The sequence below is a fragment of the Schistosoma mansoni genome, chromosome 1 (assembly GCF_000237925.1).
Source record: "Schistosoma mansoni strain Puerto Rico chromosome 1, complete genome".
Taxonomy (NCBI): Eukaryota; Metazoa; Platyhelminthes; class Trematoda; order Strigeidida; family Schistosomatidae; genus Schistosoma; species Schistosoma mansoni.
In genome coordinates this window covers 7628172-7644853 of record NC_031495.1, presented here as the reverse complement: position 1 = coordinate 7644853, position 16682 = coordinate 7628172, and positions in this window count along the sequence as shown.

The window sequence follows — 16682 nt, the reverse complement described above, 5'->3', positions numbered from 1 at the left end:
AGTAAATGATGACTACTTTTCATTATACAGATTCAGAAAGATTGAGAATATATTTTAATTGTGGATTAATCTGAGAGAAAGATGATATAGTTGCCTAAATAAGTCACATTACTATTTGAACTAAGTAAATATTTGATTATTCCGACATACTTTTTATCACATTTCTATTAAGCAAATAAAATATTTTTCTATCTGAATGTAAATGTTAAATATCCATTTTTTGTACTTCACTTTTTCCTGTCAAACATTATGATTTTAAGAATGCAGATTAAATACCACTTTCATTCTTAATTTTGTCTTTGCATCTGATACTTACTTACTTTACTTATGCCTGTTACCCCTCGTCGAGGAGCATAGGCCGATCACCAGCATTGTACATTCAACCTCTGTCCTGGGGCAATCCTTTCCAGTTGCTATTCACTTTTTCATATCTGCTTCTATTTCTTGGCGTAATGTGTTCTTTGGTCTTCCTCTTTTCTGTGTTGAATCTTTTTTGCAATGTTAATCACAACAATTGTATAGTCCCTTTTGGTGTATCCAGATAGGATCACCTCAATATTACTATTAATTCACAAACATACTAAACAGAATTAGCCAGTTACTATCAGTGAACTCAGAAGCACTGATTGTTTAGAGAGATAGTTACTGGGTTTGAGTTTTCGTGTGAAAATCAATACCAGGGTGAAGATACACACATCCGACAAAATAGGCATCCTAGATTCCACCGCTAGTAACTATACAACTCAACTTAGTTTTTCTACATACAAAATGTCAATCAATTTACTATTGACTTTAAATCGAATAGAAGTCATTATTTTCATTATTATTTTATTAATATATATTTCAAGAGATTAGGTTTTCCGCTAAAATAATATTATAAACCAAAGAAGGTAGGAAAAGTTTTCTCAGAGAGCAAGTATGGTAATGATTAAAAATGAGAGAATATTTGTGAACTCTAATATCACTGTCTATGTATCATATGTTGGTAAACTCTTTTGAATTATTAAGTGTTTGCCATTCCCAGTTAAAAATAATTCAATGAATGGCAAATGTGACAAAAGATGCAAGTACAGGGTCGTGGATACATATTGCTGAAGAGTTCGAGACTTGGACAAAACGGTCGTTCAATGATGATCTAGCTAAGATCAGTTCGTGATTTCGACTTCCACAAATCCCTTATACTAATACAAGTATAGTAATATTCTTTACATTAAATTTAAATTTGCCATGACTTTGTTTTTAATGTGTATTGAATCTGTTATGTATTGCAGTTATTTTTTCTTTAGTTATCTCTCAATAATTAGACGTTAAAAGGTTGATCTTCTATAAATCCTAACAATGCAATACAAATTTACAGAGTTCTTTCGTCAAACGTGAAAACCATACGTTCAATACTTTATTTGCAAATCCTCCATCAATTATCTCAGACTTCATCGTTCCTTCATTATCATAACCATTATTCACTGTTTCGGTTCTCTTCGATTCGCTCTTCTCAACCTTCTGCTGCCAGGTATTCCACTTCTGATTGGTGTTATATACTACTTATGTTGTGCTCAACTAGAAATTATTATCAAAGCTGTATAATTTAGATCTACTTCAACGTTTACAGATAAACGATCAGATTTATATATATTATTGAAAGTTGAACTGAATGGTCATGTTTGACATTGTACATACACATGTACATATATACATGTACATATATATTGTATATATACTATAAAATTTTAGAGTCCGTCCACGGATGTGAAACAAAGAATGTACACCAATAAGGGAGTATGAATAATAATGAAAAGGAAAATTGTATAAATCTAATTAGGAATTTCCACAGCACAAATCAATAAAAGAGAATGAATCAAAAGTAGCTGAGAGTTTTCTTTACTCTACTTCACTGCCTATTGAGTATGGTAAAATAGAATTTAAAGAAACTAAACTAACTTATCATCCATTATCTGAACTGAAAAAATGAGTGGATATAAAATAAACTAGTATCTACTTTTATAAAACAAATGTTCAATATGATGCAAAATATAAAGGGCAGTGAACTACATTTCAAATTATATATTTTGCTCCTCATCACAATTGAATTAAATTATGAACAAAGTAACGAAGTCGTCAATTGGTTGATGGTGAACGATTATACCTTCAGAAAAGAGAAAGCTCCACAGTTCCATTGAGGAAGATCTTGTTGGAAAAAGCTCATTTATTCCAAATTTCTATATTAAACTGATATGTTTATTTAAATGAAAACATTTTTTGATTTTAGTATATGAAATCACAAATCGATTCGAGCTTAACCACCCTTGAAAACCTGCAGGCACTAGAGGGTCATTTCGTACTAGTATGCGACTCCTCAGTAGTTCTCATCCAATACCCCCACGCGGGACTCGAACCCGGAACCTCCGGCATTGCACGTTAACGCTCAACCTCTAGACCACTGACTTGGTATCCAACGGTGTTAATGTCTAACTTCAATTGATCCATGATTTTGTGCAACCCTTTATCCATTATCTGAAGTGGATATTTGTCTCAACCCGACACGCATCACATTCAACTGATCACGACTTTTCACTTTTTATGTTTGCTTAATATAACCATTTACAATTTTGCCAACCAAACGAAATTATAACAAAAACACATTGAAATGTCATTCTTTCATAAATGAAATTTTCATAGTTGAATAATCACTTTTGATGAAACATAAATGGGTTGTTTGCTTTTTCTACTTTTTCCATGATGGTCTAGCTTCAATGGATTCATGATCTCAACTATTGAAACATTATGATATTATACCTGTGATATGATTTGAAAAACATTTTCATAAAATTGTAACTGACTACTTATATGAAAAAACAAAACAAGTAAACATGTAACAGTTTATTGTCTTTATAAACTTATCGTAATATACATTGTAAGCTTTACAATTTAGATACATTTCATTAAAACAAATTTCTATTCACAATTATTCGTTTAAACAAAAGTTACATATTCAATAGTCATTGAAGAGTCTTTTGAAATAAACTGTCATGTAAAATTCGTCTATTTTTTTAAAAAAAGGTGGATTTTCACTTTAAAATTATGAAATTTAATGAGGGACTACATTTTCAACGAATTTTTTTTTTAAATAGTTGAAATCATGAGTCAATCGAAGCTAGACCACCAAGGAAAACCTGGAAGCACTGGACGGCCATTTCGTCCTATTATGGAACACCTCAGCAGTGCGCATCCATAATTCTGTCTCGCGAGATTCGAAACCAGGACCTATCAGTCTCGCGTGCGAGCGCTTAACATCTAGACCGTTGAGCCGACATCCGATGGTGTTAATGTCTAACTTCAACCAATTCACGAAATTGAGCAACACATTCATCATTGTATTTAGTGAGCTATTATCTCACAACAGTCCTGATTGAACTCCACTGATCACTGCTTTTCACTAGAACCCTAGGTCCTGGGTTCGAATCTTGCGAGGCGGGATCGTGGATGAGCAATGCTGAGGAGTCCTACAGTAGGATGGAACGGCTGTCCAGTGCTTCCAGGTTTTCCATGGTGATGCATCTTTAATTGACTCATGACCTCAATTATTAGAATTTTTTTATCAAGCTGTAGATATGTATATATGTGGTGTATACTACTTATGTCGACAGATATATGTAATATGTAATAACAATCACAAGTGGAACGTCTGACAGTAGAAGGTTGCGAAGTTCGAGTTGATATTTAAATCAATAATTTTGTGTGGACTAATGATTAATGAATAAACATGATAAGATAATAAAAAGTTTATAACATTAGATTTTTTTTCGAATATTGTATGTTAAATTAAAAAAAACCATGTACAGGCAATAAATTGACAGTACATGATAACGTTAATAGAGTGAGATAATGGAATTAGTTTCTGTCATAATAATTGACTGTATAGAAGAGGTTAAATGACGTGTGACGACATCAGAAACATTTATGAACAAAATCGTAGAGATGTGAGGAATAAATAAAGAGAAAGGGAAATAATTTTAGGTACGAAATCAATGGAAGGAACAAGAATCATTAATGCTATTTTAAGGCTACGGTAATAACAACGTTAAGACATGCTTCTTTTATACCCACAGTTCAGTCTTTATTTCATGGTTAGCAAAAGCTTCTGTTATTGTAAGAAGTCGACCATGAAAAAATAATGTTAGATTTGTAATAATTCTATTAACAACCTTGAAATCAACCTGTGTGATCAGTGGAGTGATTAGAATTGATTCGGTGTTGAAGGATGAAGCTCTTAACTGCTTTTCCTCCATTGTAGAACTACACTAGTAATTGTTCTCTTATGAAAATTGAAAACAAACGTCGATTATGGCCTATGTACCTTGATCTATGTTATGACTTATGATCGTGTAAATTATCACATGACAAAGTCGTTAATCAGAATATTGAATCCTATAATCTTGTCCCTGTGCTAAACCGATGATATGTCAACCAACACTAGCAGTCTTGATTCAACTCTGAGTCCCTCATCAGTCCTCTGTATAGTAATTTCTCGCCTACGTCAGTCCGTTCAGTCCAGAACACAAATATCAGCCTTCACTATATGAATCCCATATTCAGACATATGCAGTTTTTATACGAGCAGACCACACCATAAAATCATAGATAAGAATTATACAAGATCATGCTAAAAGTGGCTGTGAATACAGGAGACTGTAACTAATAAATTGGGAATACGTTGAGTACGGTAAATGGTATAACACTAGCCAATAAGTCAAACGAAAGTTTATAATAAAAAGAATACGAATATACGTGTAATCTAGTCACTTAATAGTTATCCAATAAGAAAATATGAAATAGTAGTTCATAAATAATCCCCAGCAGTTACCATCCATTTGTTCTTCGTTCATATATCACACTTGAAAAAGCAGGCAAACTGTTATATACACATTCAGGCGGTCATACGAAGAATCTTTTCCTTTACAGATACTGAAGATAAGCCTCTGCTAGTGAATGTCAGTTGCAGACTAAGGTGATTGAAGGTTTTTTTAATAATTGTCGACATCGGAATTTTAAGAACACTATAGGTTTGGTCACCATTAAATTCTAGATCTATATAAAGATATCTCTTTTAAACAGAACTTCTGGATTCCTTATTCTAAATTTCTTCCATATTCTTCTCTACGAAAAGGATCGGATAGCCATTTTCAGCCAACGCTTTTCTAGGGAACCTACGTTCCACCTCAACATACTTGGTATTATATAACCTACTTATTCAGCATTATATAGAATGAATAATGTTCTTTCTTCTTTTTCTTATTTGTCCGTTCTATACTTGTTTTCTGAAGATGAACCTTTTCAATGATCCAACACCACTCCTTGTTAGAAGCAGATCAAGAAATAAGATAGAATGATCTACTTTACTTAATGAGATTTTTATTTAAACTTATTTCTTGAAAATTAATAATTAACTTGACAATTACAATAATGTAAGCATTTGCGTGTTGCATTAAACAAGGTTAAGATTAATCTAATTCAAGTATAGACAATCATAATTTATGATTATGTACCTTAATCATATAATGTTAACACCTACTCAAACACGTTATTTAGTTTCTGAAGCCATGAATGTCAAGATGATATGAATAACTTAATAAAAAGAGTATTGATGGATTTACTTTTTCTGAAGTGAATATCTTTTATGTAACACTTTCTATGAATAACACTATCAATCCCTACCTTCATTCATATCAAATGAGGTGACTTTTTCAAAACATACTCATTAAGTACTGAGTTCTTATGTTTTAATAATGATGACCATGACTGATTCTATTTCATAGACTTTGTTATTCTTCTTGTCTATATATCGTTGAAACCTGAGTTGATAACTTCAGTAAACCTCAAATAAAACTTCATTTTTTTAGCTACCCAGTGATATTTTAACTACTACTACTTACGCCTGTTACCCTTTTTGGAGGAGCATAGACCGACCACCAGCATTCTCCATCCAACCCTGTCCAGGTACAATCCTTTCCAGTTCTTTCCAGTTGCTATTCATCTTTTTCATATCTGCTTCTATTTTCCGGCATAGTCTGTTCTTTGGCCTTCCTATTTTCCGTTTACCTTCAAGATTCTAAGTTAGGAACTGCCTCGTGATACAGTTTGTGAATTCCGAAATGTATGTCCTATCCACTTCCGAAGTCTTTTCCTAATTTTCTCCTCATTTGGAATCTGGTTCGTTTTCTCCAACTGTAGATTGTCTTCTTTTGTATGTTAAATACATTACTTTTTTATATTTATTTTTGTAATTCATCAAATAGTCCAACTCATTATAGACAACTTTGAAATATGACATGTAACTTCGCTAAATGTCTTTTAAAGTATCCGTTTACACTTTGATTGAAATCTAGCAAAATTTATGACACGTTTTCTTGTACAAACTTTATTTACTTATTTGGTAGGTGTTTTAGTAGATTATATTTAATTGTTATTTCATTGACAATAGATTAAGTTGGTTATATAGAGATGATAAGCATTGGTAGTAAGTGGAAAAATGAAACTTGCCATATTACCTTTACATCATTTCAAAAATACGGAGTGTTATAAACAAAAGAATTCTAATGTGCTGTGACTTTAAGCCTTGCTAGTTATCACGTGATTTGTTCACCAATCTATATACGCTTTATTCTATCTTATTACTATGCCGAACCAATGACGTTCGACCGGTATGAGCATCCTAGCGTCCTACTTGGTCCTTTTTTCTCCTAGCCCATCCAGTTGAGTCCAGAACACCGATAACAGCTCTCAATATACCAATCATTTATTTCAAACATACTTGGCTTATATACCAACCAAACAGACAACATCACATCATAAAATAGAAAATAACATTCGTACAAGATCGAGCCAAAAAGTGGTTTTTAATGTGGGAGACTGTAACCAATAAACCAGACATAACTTAAGAACAGTAAATCGTATGATAATAATAGGTTGAATTAAACTAATCCATGAGCAAGTTAGGACGTATAGTGATATAATGGTTGAATTCACGAGTAGATTTAGGCTAAAAAACTATGGAAAACCTGGAAGCACTGGGCAACAGTTTCATTCTAGTATCGGATTCCTTAGCAGTGCCCATTCACGACCTCTACGTGGAACTCGAACCCAAGAGCTTCTATCTCACTTGCGAACGCTCAAGTTCTAGACCACTGAACTGGCATCCAACGGTGTTAATATTTAACTTCAAACATTTCACAATATTGCGCAACTGTCCACCATTGTCTTCAGTGAGTATCTGCTAGTGACATGTCTAAATGTAGAATGAAAACTTATGATTAGTTGGTTAAAATCTTAGTGAAGTTTAGCTTAAATTTATTACATGTTTTGAAATTGTTACATCGTTTACTAAGACTGATTCTGAGTGTTAATAATGATGATTGTGCAGGGACAAATATTAACATGATGAAATACTTCCTAATAACTTAATGTTCAAAAAGAGCACGTTACGACAAAATCGTACAAATTAAATAAGCTTATGAAAAATATCAGTTATTCAATAAATTGCCAACCCATTAAAAATTACATTCGTTTGTATTGATTGAAAAAAGGATTTTTTAAGTCGTAACACGAATTTCCACATAATTATGTATTCTGTTATAGTTTTATTCCAGTTTTTGAAGTATCACTACCAACAATTTGCGAATCTTTCATTGGTTGAACGCTATCAAGTTTCATAAAGCGTATAAGGGAAATAACCAACAGGTCTATATAGAATAGATGAAATGTAGCTAGCAGTGGAATTCAGGACCTGAGTTTCGTCCTGTTTGGGGTTTGTCAGTTGGGTGTATCTCTATATCAGATTTGATGTTTACTCTAGACTCAGAAGCTAAGTCAATAACGCGTTGGGAGTAAAAGGTGAGTCCTGAAGTGAACATCAAAATAAGGATGCGAGTGCAGCCAGCCTATAAGTCCCAAATTGGATGAAATGCGTTTCCTGGATTCTAGTGCTATCTACATTCCACCTGTTAAGTGCTGGGTATGTCGAGGTAATCCACATAACATGAATATATGTTAAATAAGGCTGATCAAAGTATCAATAGCAAGTTAACCCAAACCATTAGAATCAAATTAAACAAGAGGATTGTTTTAAATATCTTCCTTTTCAATTGTAGATAAATAAATAAGAAATATTTAACTACCTTAACTAGTTCTCCACTAGTTGAAATTCTGAATCTGTACAAACAGATTCAAACACTGCTGTTTAGAGTAATCATCTTTTTTGTTATATTGAGCGATGATCTCCCATTGTCTTCGGTATCTATATTAGAGCCAAAATGGTTGGTCTTTATTGACCGTAGCTTCTCATTAGAACTCCAGAAATTTTCATTCGAAGCTAGTTAATAGTGAAGACATGATAAATGTCAGTACGGAGGTTTCCAAGACTGTTAAATATTATTTAGGCCACGAGTTCGATAGCCGATGGTGAGGCCTTGAATGTGCACAGATATGATGTCCCATACTAGGACAAAATAGTCATCTGATGCTTCCAGGTTTTCAATTGATGCCTATCTTAAGTCGATCCGTGATATCGATAACATTCAGCAATCCCCAAAATGAGAATTATGAAACCATTATCATCCGAAATTATTGATCTATTTCTTTCATTCTATATAGAGAAAAGTTCTGAAAATTTACAGGTGGAATTGATAGACTATTGGTTATGTATGCTTGTAAAACTACATCACTTTTTATCGATGTGTTGATGGTGCACGAAGAGATGAAATCTTAAATTTGAGTCCATATTCATTCTTTATTCACTTCAATACCAAAACCCTGATGCCTGTTTATTTCAAAATTTTTAATCGTTTAATAAATATAGTGTACTTTAGATTTCTCATTGATATCTGTTGATCACTTTCTAACATCATCGGTGGAATATTAAAAAATCTTCAGAGGTAGTCTAAGATAAAGCTAGGTTATGTATTCCTTGCAGTCCACTCTGAAATGTGTAGGTAATGTATGGTGAATGACGTTCTCGTTTATCTGGCACAACTCTCTAAAGTTGAATGAATCGGTCTTAAAAACACCTTTTCACACGACACCAGTGTCTATTAAAACAGATGTTTTTACATTTATTTGAAATTGGTTTCTAATTTACCCTGTTGATTTAGTAAGTGGGTACCTGCTAACTGTCATAATGGTCCCAATGTTTGTACCAACAAGTTAGTTGAGATTATCGCTAAACTGACTTGTCATATTTTCATTCAATGATGCATCTATCACTGACTAATATTCCTGAGTATATTTCATTCACTTTTTTCTTTGTTCACTAGATTTTTTGTCTATTTTTCAAAAATTCATGCATTTACATTGTCTAGGCTACCTAACTTTTCAACTCTTCTCAGTCAAATTCATGTTCAAAAGGAACATTCAATTATTTACGTAGACGAAAATGACTTATCAAGTCAATTTTTCAGATACTCTGTTGATCTTAGTTCTTATGCGCTTTCAGGACAACAAGAGTTCTTGTAAAAGATATGATAATTATTTCTCATCAGACGGGTTTATTGAAATATGTATGTTCCTTGTCGGTTACCATTCTGACACATTCGAATTTTTGTGTTGTTTGATTGATAATTTAGTGATCTGGTTTTTGTTCAATGTTGATTCTTACAATCCACATGTCTGGAAATAATAGTTAGCAATATTTTGCTAAAATTCATTCAAGCACAATGGGATTAATAGTTATAAGTAATACCAAATATGCTTTCCACTAAGAAAATTCACGTATTTCGTGAATCAATTTAAACTGATACTTGTAAACACTAATAAACATATTGTTCATGTAAAGATTAGATTCTCACTATACCGTGTACTACTTGAACAATCGAAAGCTAGAACTCTCCAAATCGCAATTTAGAGGACAGAAGACAAGTGAGAAGGAATGTTATTCCAAACGGTGTCAAATATGGTACAAAACTCCCAGGTATTTATAGTCTTCAGTATAAACGAAATCACTATTACAGCCACTCAATCCGCATACAGTGGTTTTTAGCATTTGTCTAATAGCAAAACTACACGTCGCGATTCTGGAATGTTCTTCCGGAAGATGATTGGATCGAATATCTTTGGCTATTTCTGAGCTTCTTAAAGCTTCCTTGAGTTCACCCGTGGGCCGTTATCATACATATATTATTATATCACTTGTTCTCTCTTTTCATCAGGTTAAATAAATGAATATCAACCCAATTGCATTGATCATTCGTGAATAAAAACCATCATGTAAGAACTATTCATTAACTAGTATGGGTCTTTCGTAAAAATAACTATTCATTATCTCCAATAGAAGTGTTCTACGAATCGAATCACCATTACAGCATCTACCTCAGAAACTGGACAACGGAGAGTACTGCAATATTTGAAAGAAATCTCAGTAACCTGTGATTAGATTTTGAAATCATTCGGAATCAATATCGTTCACAAACGAATACAATCACTTCATTTTATTTTAGACCAAAAAAGGCAACTGAGAAAGAAGAAGATAGACCCAAAATAGTCTACAAAACAAATTGTACCCACTGAAGTGCGCATTTCATCTGATAAGGTAAGAGCCATCTACACCAACGAATACATAAATACAAACTATCCGGGAAATGACACCATACATTTTCACTGATCTCAATGCATTTGTAAAACTATGGAGATAAAATCGACTAAGAATATGTCAAAATTACGTATTGACGGAGTTCTAAAATGGCCAAAGAATTTTTAGAAACTTCGTATTCTGACCAATCAGCAATCAACAAATACGCTGAATTAGACCTAGCCAGTCGACTTACCTGAAAAATGTCGATCAACAATAAAGTTAGAGGTCAACAGGACAAAGTAGTCAACTCAAAATCAAAAATAAACGAAGATAATTGGACTTTCTATGATAACCAAATACAAACCAGGTCACCAGAACAAACTGATTGATGACTCGTGATATGACAAGGGGTACTTCCATATCAGGCAAGAAATGATGATTGTGTCCAGAATGACAACCAAAAGAAAGTGTTAAATAACATCAAAACATAGATATGGGTTTGTTGTATTCCGTCGAGAATTATGAATGGTAACTTTGAGAACTATTTATGGACCAATGTGATATGTATATTTCTTATTGTACAATAGTTAAGTAACTTAACTATTCATATTCATAATCCTTTTATTATGAGCTTTATTTTGGCCTATTTACCATTCCTGAGTTATACCTAGTCTATTAATTACTGTTCCCCCTATTCACAGCCACATTTGGCTAAATCTTGTACACATGTTGTTTTCTATTTTATGGTGTGACGTGGTCGGTTTGTTTGGTATATAAACCCATTATGTTTAAAAATAATGATTCATATCTCAGAGGCTGTTATTGATGTTGTGTACTTAACTGGTTGGGCTAGGCAGAAAGCAGGATCGACTAATACTCAAGAGTGCTCATACGGCTTTTGTGTATCATTGCTCTAATCGATAATTCACTGCTCTCTGATAGGCGGTCTTATCACATCATATATTAACAGGGTACTCATTCACTCGATATAACAGGGTTACAAATCATCTCTTTCATTTATGAAGCTAGTCACTGTGATGGTACAACTTAGATCGAGTTCAAATTTACTTGGTATCATTAATCCTCGTTATTACAATGGTACAAACGATCCATATGTGTGTAATTCCTTCAAATAAATCCCTATAAGTTATCAAGTTTATTGCTTTTTAGAAGTTTTTAAAACGAGTATTATTTTCAAACAATATAATGTCTGGATAGTTGTATACCAACTCTCCTACAGTCAATTTCGATTATTTTTATTTTTGTTAAGCCCTTTTATTAACTTACTTAACAGATAATGTTATTCGAGCAGTAACAATCCACATATTTCTTTGTACTATTATGATCACTATCTTGTTTGTATAAATGTGTACGCTTAATTACATAACAGCCTACATACATCTCTCTCTAGCTAAAATGTTGATAGCTTAAATATCGATCGATGAACCATTCTCTTCTCTATGTATATATATGTGCGCGAATCCCATTATTAGCCTTTGCTTTATATAGCTGTGCCTTATTCGATTTGACTATGAATTTACCTCTGTATTTGCTGGAATATACACATTCGCTCCGCTGCTTCAAATTCGCTCAATGTGCTTATAATTTTGTTGTCTCTACTATCCACCAATAAAATCTAGTTGCCACTTCTTATTATCTTTTGATTTCAAACACCATTGAAATTTATATGATAAAGTTTATCGAAGTAATTGATTAACGAAGCAAATCCACTACAGTCGTTTAAAATATTCCTACTGTTCGACTTAGAACATGTCATCAAAACAGAAATAATTATTCAATTTAGCAATACTGATACTTTCCTAAAACAGTGTATATGGAAAAATAGGTTATATTCTTCAATGAACATTTGGATGTAAAACCGAAGGTCCTGGATGCACACTACTGAAGAGTAAATCTTTACAAATCTCTCCATATAAATAATATTTAATAGATTTTTTTTCATCTTCATTCTTCTTTGAATAAAGTTTTTTCACTGATCTATCAATAATTAATTTTTCTTTATTTTCAGCAGAACTCATAACAACAACAAAGAGGCCATAGAAATCATTTAAGTACATCAAATAGATTGCTTCATACAGGTATTGTTGAATTATAGGATTTAATGGAGTAATATACATCAATCAAGAAGGATAAATTAAAGTGATATGTTAAACAATTATAGTCATTTCATGAAGTGTTTACAAGAATATAATTAATTTAGATTAGAATTTCTAATCCTTACCTGTAGTCAATTACTATCTGTCATTTAAAATAGCCAACCTTTATAAATCAAAATTTAATTGTTCACATGCAACAATTATTTCTTGAAGTTGTTGATTGGTATTTCATTTAACTATTATGAAATCGATAGAGATAGAAATTATGATAAGTGAATTCTAACTGAATGACTATATAACAGTAGAAGGTTGTAAAGATCACTGATTGTTCTTGGAATCATGAACTGACCTAATTTAGACAAGTATTTAAAAACTGGAATTACTTGGTAGCCACCTTGTTTTAATATGGGACTCTTTAGTAATATGTATCCACGATCCCATTACAAGGTATCAAATACAAGACCTTCGGTCTCTCAAGTGAAGGCCTGAGGTGCAGAAAACTGGTCCAGAACCCAGTGGTGTACGTGTCTTAATTCAATCAATCCAAAATACTGAACAACCATTTTCCATTGTCTTGGGTGGGTACCGTTCTATAAGACTGAAGTTCACTGTCACGGATTCTCACTAGAACTCTCAAAGTTTTTCAAATTTAGTCATATGTGAGTAGATGATAAGAAGTAGTTTATCGAAATTGTAAAGTCGTATTCAGATTATGAATCGAACCAATCAACATAAACATTGAATGGCCATGTCTCACTTCATTTTGTATCAATAAGAAATAACATTTATCTTACGCGGAGGAAGAAATCAGGAAGAAACGCTGGAAGTGATTAGGGTACATTTTGAGGAAATCACCCAATTGCGTCACAAGACAAGCCCTGATATGGAACCCTGAAGGCCAAAGGAGAAGAGGAAGACCAAAGAACATATTACGCCGAGAAATGGAGACAGGCATGAGAAGAATGAACAAAAACTGTATAGAACTAGAAAAGAAGGGGTAGGACAGAGTGGGTTGGAGAATGCTGGTCAGCGGCCTATGCTCCATTGGGAGTAACAGGCGTAAGTAAGTAAGTTACGTGTTTTGACCAAACATTCACTTCAATAAACGTTTTTAAACATCAAACAAATCTTCTGATATAATAAGATACATTAATTTAACAGTGAATGAATGAAGTAAACCATTTAACTTTTAATTTTACCAACAATTTTGGTTATTTTTCAATAGTCACTAAATAAGGCGATAATAATATAAAAGGGGAAAACTGAAATAAGACCCATGGGAAATACTTGTTTATATAGGAAATAAAAGACTAAAATATTCACACAAAATTAATATAGATTTTATGCATTCTGATTTGATATGTCCTAATAGAATTAGCGAGAAATGTTTTGGGAAACAGTGTTAAGATTAAAGCATCTAAACCGTATAAAGAAAAAGGTATAAACTGAAGTGTCTGGTTCCAAAACGAGTACCAGAAGTATTCGAAAGGCTCAACCAAACAAAATTAGACTCTATAACACTAAGTTTGACCCTTCTAAGTATTGGTGTAGTTATATGAACACATAAACAAGAACTGGTCGATGAGAACGTTATCATTATTAAAATGACCATGGTTTCTTTTTTTATCCCTCCCGATAAATTTTGAGGGTCCTATCATAAACACTGAAAAAAATTAGTGATTGGTTTAAATGCTATCAAAATATGTGCTCAGTTCATCCATGAGTACACCTTTTTGCTTAAATATGTAAATATGTAGCATGCTGAGAGACAAATTGTCTCTAGCTACAGCCACGTACGAACTTGAGTCTAAACTATTGCTAAGGCAGCTATTACAGCTGTGAGGATTAGTTAGAATAGACTTTTTTTGTAATTAATTTTGTTATTATTTGCATTTTTCATCTATTCTTACAATTTGTACAATTATCATTATTGCCTGTAAAATTGTCGTTTAAAAAAACATAACCTTTGACTTTCTATTCTGGTTTGTAAACACACCTAACATGACCCATTTATTATCGTATACAAATAATCTTCCCCATAGATGGGCTGTTCTGGTTTCTGGACAGACCATTCTATTCATCTCTTTTAAATCATATTTTGACTTTGTCACCCTAAGTGCTTTTATATCGTCGTATGTGTGTTGATTGTTTATCCTATTCATAGTATGTCTGCAACTTCTTTTGGTTTGACTGTAAATATTTAGTAACTCTTGATTAAATTGCAATAGCTCACATGCTATTTCAGATACGATCTACTTCGCTTCCTTCGCTAGATTTCTCTGATTGTCTGTTTCAATTGTATGAAATATACATATTCAAACTCTTTTCTCGTATTTGATTTATTTAATTCCGTTATTCACTAACGCTATTCAAGTCGATAAAATATACGAGGATAGCTGAGATGTAATTTCTATGACTATCAACATACAATCTAACTGGAGTCAGATACAGAGCCACTAAAGACTCCATTGTTTCCAAAGTGATAACGACTGTACAAATTATTGTCTTTCAAATTCATCCTGAAACAGTAATAACCAATTATTTCATTTTTAACATAATATTATGAAGCAACAGGTATAAGGAGTGCAAATGGGGAAGGGGTAAACAACTGTTGATTATTGGAGTAGTGGGTATGAATTATAAATTTAAACAACAGTTGTTTCAATGTTATTCAAATTACTGTACTCAGTTAATAACATACTGTCCATCTTTTGGAAATCATTTATAAACTATCACTTTATGAAAAAACAAATCCGGATAACAGTATTTAAATACATAGAATTAGACGAATTTGGTGCATGGATTTTTCTTGTTCGGTACAGTAATAATAATAAAACAGGATTGTCGGATTATTTTTTTAGCGAAATACGTTATATCGGTTCACTTGAATTTTATAGCTGAAATCATGGGTCAATTGAAGTTAGACCACCATGAAAAACCTGGAAGCATTGGACGGCCGTTTCGTTCTGTTATGGGACTCCTCAGAAGTGCGCATCCATGATCCCACCCCGAGAGATTCGAACTCAGCAGCTATCAGTCTTGCGTGGGAGCGCTTCACCACCAGACCACTGAGCTGACCGGCATCCAACGGTGTTAATGTCTAGATTAGTTATTAAGTAAGAGATTAATTAGAAGATTATCATATTAATCAGTAAGTTTTCTTTAAACTTTTGTTCAACCTAGTTATTTTTTCCAGACATAATTATGTAATCTAACAAGTTGTCAAGTTGATTGCATAAATGCTTAACAGATTTATGATTTGAATTTTAAATCACAAGTTAGTTTATGAGCAAAGATGGTACATCCAGTTGACGAGTTCCAAATAGGACAAAACACTCGTCCTGGTTTCTACTGCTAGCCACCATCCATCTTTGCTTATAATTCTTGTGACTTAAGGCTGTATCAGGGCTATTCATACAGTATGCACACATGCCATTAAAAGACTGATCAAGTGCATTCCTAAACATCAATGGGAAGATTCAAACAAGCAATAACAAATGAATTCAAAGGTAAGTTTGTTATATATTGCATGTTAAGAGATTACAAATCTATAACAGAACATATGAAGTGCAATTTGTCTACACTACAACAACTTCTGTTCATTAAATTATAGAAAAAGGAATTCTACAAAACCATTTTACAAGGTCAAAGTTATTACAGATATTGACATATATATACGAAAATGGTTAGAAATGTATATCATGATGTGGTGAAAATTCCAATCAAGCTAATAAGGTAAGTGAAAAGATTTTTTTGTTTCAGATAAACAAGTGTGAGAGGGAAAGTTTTAGAACATTGAACTAGTGATAAGAAATCATAGAGTTAACACACATTAGATGATTGTGTAATGAAGTAACTGAAAACAGATTAATGATTAAAAAAAATATAGATCAGGAGGGGTTTTGTGGAGATTTCAGTATTTTTATAGTTGAAATCATGAGTCAGTTGAAGCTAAACCACCATGGAAAACCTGGAAGCACTGGACGGCCGTTTCGTCCTATTATGGG